The sequence below is a fragment of the Octopus bimaculoides genome, chromosome 19, assembly GCF_001194135.2.
Source record: "Octopus bimaculoides isolate UCB-OBI-ISO-001 chromosome 19, ASM119413v2, whole genome shotgun sequence".
Taxonomy (NCBI): Eukaryota; Metazoa; Mollusca; class Cephalopoda; order Octopoda; family Octopodidae; genus Octopus; species Octopus bimaculoides.
In genome coordinates, this window is record NC_068999.1 from 23859647 (window position 1) to 23865189 (window position 5543).

The window sequence follows — 5543 nt, forward strand, 5'->3', positions numbered from 1 at the left end:
TTTACCTTATCAAAGTTTTTCAACTAAGATAATATAAATACATACATAAATAAATATATATATACATATATATTATTATATGTATTTATTTTCTCCTAATTAATAAATAACTCGGACAAAATAAATTGGTTAATAGATACCAGGGTAGCAAAGATCACAAAATGACTGTGGTGTAACTCCTGTTTATGAGGTAGAAACTCCTTGTTATTTTGGGTACTTGAGTATATATAAATTTAGTGAATGGAGTAAAATGCATATGTTAACTGCATACTTTTATTTCCAACATATGTTTTGAAGATTACAAATTATACCTTCCATAGGAATCGGTGATGTTAAAAATGCAATCTTCTCTTCAGGGAAACGCATGGGAACCAGCTTAAACGTAAGACATTATATACATATTCAGAATTTGTGTAAATGTGTATAGAGAAAATACATTTTGGGGATGAACAAGTCTCCATACTCTTTATGATTATTACTAATATATATATCAGTTGAATATAGTTAAAACATGGTCTGGTATCCATGTTTTTTATTAAGGTATTTAATAAAAAATGTGAAAACCAGACCATGTTTTAACTTTATTCAACTGATATATATATTAGTAATAATCATAAAGAGTATGGAGACTTGTTCATCCCCAAAATGTATTTTCTCTTATTTTACAATTTTATACAGCATATTATTATGACTTACTTATGTTTCCACTGCAAAAACTACTGGCAGTTGCAGATGCAACCTGGCACTAATATTGGTGCAGCTTCTACAGGGTTTATCTATTTGGTCAGTCTCAAAGCGAACTGAGTGGAGTTAGTTTTTTGTTAGTTAAAGTTTGGAGGGGGTATTTTTGGAACTGAAACCTGATCCATTTGCAAGCTTGTGTGGTTGACCTCAAATTCACACCAGTCACTGTCCGATGTCAGGGTTCTGTCTATTTAGGTCAAGGTTGAGATAATAGTGTCAGGCTGCATCTGCAATTACCAGTTGTTTGTGCAGTGGAAACGTGTAGGTCATAATAATATGATGTAAGAAATTGTAAAATAAGAGAAAATATATTTTGAAGATGAACAAGTCTCCATACTCTTATAAAGAGTATGGAGGCTCTATATAATACTGCATATATTATTGCTAATATATACTCCTGACGATATTACCATCCAGCAAAGCAAACGCAGAATTATCCATTAGAAGAATTCACAGAGTGGCTGATAACTAATAGTAGTCACAGACGTTAAATACTGATCGATGTGGTTAGCTGTAAACTGGAACTTAACTGAGAGCCACCACAGTATCTGCCTGGATAATATAACCCTACAAGCTCATATGCTGTGTATGCCATAAGGTTTGAAAATCTAACGGAGGCCTCAAAAAACATTTTAAGATCCACAAAGATCCAAAGTTACATAAGTGGCATTTTGCTCATAGGCTTAGCTAGATGATGTTGGTAGTAGTCACGTCTCAAATACATTGATGTAACTCGAATCATGTTATGTCACCTGATGAAGCATTTCTGCAATGTGGGGTGCATTGGAATTCATTATATCATTCCCCACCCACTAGAGAGTAGTGTAGAATTATGCCGAAACAATCATTGTGATAAATAAAGTTTCCAGCATACTCTGTCCTCCGTATCAATTATTTAGAATATACACAACGTACGCCGAGGGATTCCTAACATAGATCCAGTGAAGAATATGAATTTATTGTGGATGACACCATGTAGCCATAAAAGGTGAATGTGCTCTGCCAGCATACTACTAGGGACATACCCAAAATACAATTTGGATGCTAAATTTTAAATTTCAAATCTAAACTTTAATTATAATTTATGTATGTATGTATGTATACATATATCTAAATATCAATATATATATTAATGATTGTTTTTATGTTTAATTATAATTTTACATTAACCTGAAGGGTTACTCGATCCTTTAGTATTTATCATTCTTTAAGAAGAATAGCATTGACAGTGACTTTGAAGTTTCAACCAGCTAAGCTACCATCAGACTGTCTATATATTTGTGTGTATATTTAAAAAGCAAATAAGTAACAAGGATGTCCAGGTATCAGTGCATTACGGCTGTTTCAAGTGGTTCCATTTAATCAATCAATGTAAATATTACATCAATTTGAAATAAACCACTCTCCTTGGAAGCAGACGACCATATAGATTACCAACGGAAAGGATAAACTGTTATTTTTTAGCAAATTTTCATCAGTACAAGAGACTAAAATAATTACATTGTTTCCCTTTGCTATTTTTGTGGCAGAATAAAATTAGGGAAGAAAATGTATATCTAAAACCTACTGTAATTTAGAATGGCAGAGAAAAATAATGAGGGTCAAGAAAGAGGAATGGTGATATAGCTACATTTATATTTATCTTTATCACATTCAAAAGACTTAATGCAGCATGCTGTCTACAAAACCTTAGAATTAAATCCATTGGGAATTGACAGTTAAATTCTTGTTGGTGGTGATAAATTAATTAATGTCAGATACTCTCTCTGGCCACTATATTACTGGGACCATATATCCAGCCCTTATCTGCATAAAACAATATGTCTCAGAGTTGCTAGTAAGATAATGACAGAGAGGGAAGAGGTGATAACGTGATAATGACAGAGATAGAGAAGAGGTGATAACCATAAAGTAACTACGGAAAAGAATTTCTTTGAAATCAACTTGGAAATTAAAGAAATTATGATAGACTTGGACTTAGTAGATAGAATGGAACCCATGAAGCTAAATGAACTCAGGATTAACCTCAAAGACCAAAAAAAGAATTTTCATGACAACCTTATTTGCCCGACTAAATCAGACATTGGCTGATTTAGAAAATCCATTATTGATACTATATTATCCCTAATAATTCCTGATTTATCTCTTAAATTATGGTGTAATACTGATGAAGTAATACACTGGTTCACATCTATTGAAAATGTAAGTAATTACTCATTCATACAATTTGATATCAACAGTTATTATTCTAGCATCTCTTATTATTCTCTTATTACTAGTGACAAAATAGATATTATTCTTTTAGCTAGGAAAACTATTTTAGAATTTGAGGGTAGGTTATGGACGAGGTGCAACACACCTAATAATTTTGAAATTGCTATGGGTTCAAGTGATTCAGCCCAGGTTACTGATTTGGTTGGTGCATATCTCTTAAAGTGTCTTAACAGTGAAATCCCTGAACTGTAAGGTGGTCTTTATAGGGATGATGCTTTGTTTATTATACCTAGTAATAATAAAACTGTCATAGAAAGAATGCGGAAAAAAATCAGAAAATTCTTCAAAAGCCTTAACCTAGGACTCACTTTCAAGTATGAAGGTAGCTAACTTCTTAGATACTACATTAGATGTAAACTCTTGCTTATATTACCCCTATAGAAAACCAGATGAAGTTACTAGGTACGGAAAAATTGGAGGAAAAATAATCAAGCAACCCCAGCGAACCAGCTCATGGCTGCTGCCACTTGCCGTGATGGTTGAGAGCTGGTGGATGAAGGAGAAGAAGGAAGGGCAACAAAGAGAAAATGAAACAATTGTGTAGCTGCACAGCGCGCAGCGTCGTTGGGTGTGCATGCTTTTTGTCAGGTGGGCGCTGACTAGGGAAGACGTGTGTGGTTAGTAGCGTGCAAACAGCCAAAGTGAAAGGCGGGCGGCTGGCACACAAGCGCTGCAATGTTAGAGGGCAAGGGGCCCCAGCCACGGGTAACGATGGACGGATCGGTGCAGTTGTCATTGGCAGCTGTAACAAGGAAAAGGGTGAGTGAGATGCAGGTTCACCTACAAAAACCTTGTTATGACTTTTACTTTCTCTAAGTGATTGGGTTCAGTCGTCTTCTCTGGGCCATCAGAGAGTGCACCGATGACGGCGCAGAATGCCACCACACATAAGCAGAATTGTCAGCCAGATCCAAGGACCACACCAGACCATTCGATTGGTAGTAGCAACGCATGGTGTGTACAAAGGGCAGGGACGTGATTGACACCGGCTGATGACCTGCGCCTACCGGCAATTCCTCGTTCACGGGGTTGGTTCCAGGCCCTGATCCCTGTCTAAGAAAAGCTGTGTTTACCAGCCGACTGGCCCAACTGCAGCGGTGTGTCACTACCAGGCTTGCGTTGGCTGAGCTGACCAGGTCACCACCGCTATCACTCCACAACCGATGCTACAACCAAGTCGTGAGTGCCCCACGAGCAGGAAGCAGCTGGACGCTTCTGCAGCACTGGATGCAAAGGAGAGCAGCAGCAATGGCAAGTCCGGGCAGTGTGCAGAGATACCGACGACAGATTCAGCACTGCTGTGCTACCGAAAAGCAGTAATCAATGCACTAGTTAGCAGACTGGAGTCTCATTCGTTATCGGAATCATCCAGATGGATCACTCCACCAACTAAGGACAGCCATGCATCGCTAACCACTGAATCGAGAAAGAGCTTTCATCTGTTAATCCTACCAATGTCCAGACTGGGTGAGTTTTCCCGTCAATTCCTTTTAAGTTTCTGTTTTGCAACCATACTCCCCCTGGTACCGACTATAGTTTCCCCTGCAGGCTCCCTACCAGATCATTGAAGCGAATGCTGATGAAGTGCCAGTCAGCATCGTGTACGGTTGGAACTACGACGGTATCCAATCATCTTTGAATCTCCGATATTTGCTCTTGATCGAGGAAAACATGCTTGCCACACGCCGCCACTGCAGTATGTCTTGCGACGATTCAAGAATTTCACCTCTAACATCGCAATATGAGTGGCCCCGATCGCTACCTTCGATCATTGCCTCGTTATGAATGGAGATTGATGGATGATGCATGGACGAGACCATTTCCCGTCATTCCATGCTTTTCATATGCAAGCCAGCAGGGCTTGCTCTGAGCACTAATTTTTTCACAGCGAACGTAGCGGCCACCTTGGACACTTGGCGAAGATCACCCTCGGAGGAACCTTGCAGGCCAAAATGACCGGGAGGTGGATGCGCTGCCGCAACGCAAACGGTGACTTCCAACGACGCCTGCATCGTGGCTTCTGCACCAATCCGCACATATACGCACACAAATATTCACATACATATACACACGTAAATATATTTACGCTATTAATCATTCATCACTCCTAAGAAGAAAGTGATATAGATCCCTTTAGATCAGTTAAATTCGATTGGTTAGTGGAATTTCAAATATTTTTCAAACTAGATAGCATTTCGAGTGAATTTGAATAGGTCTTACGGTTTATTTAGATTTTTATTTTGAATAATGGGTTAATATTTTATTAATATCAATTTTAAACTAGTGTAATGGAAGAGGAGAGAGAAATGTGTAAAGATTTTGCATATAAATTTGTTTATAAATTATGTTTATATTCATATAAATGTGAGAATATAATATAAGCTCATGAGAGTGCAGACATATAAATAATTAGTTGTAAATGTAAGTTTAAGTGAATAATGAAGCAAATAATTAGTTAAATGGTAACTTATTGATTTGAATGGTATATATACATACATACATACATATATATATATATATATATA

The 5543-nt window shown here is 37.3% G+C and overlaps 1 protein-coding gene across 4 annotated transcripts in view; it reads right to left on the reverse strand.

Moving 5' to 3' along the window:
- Positions 1 to 5543, reverse strand: part of LOC128250035 (uncharacterized) — a 32678-nt gene that overhangs the window by 18001 nt on the left and 9134 nt on the right. The gene's annotated exons all lie outside the window — the stretch shown is intronic.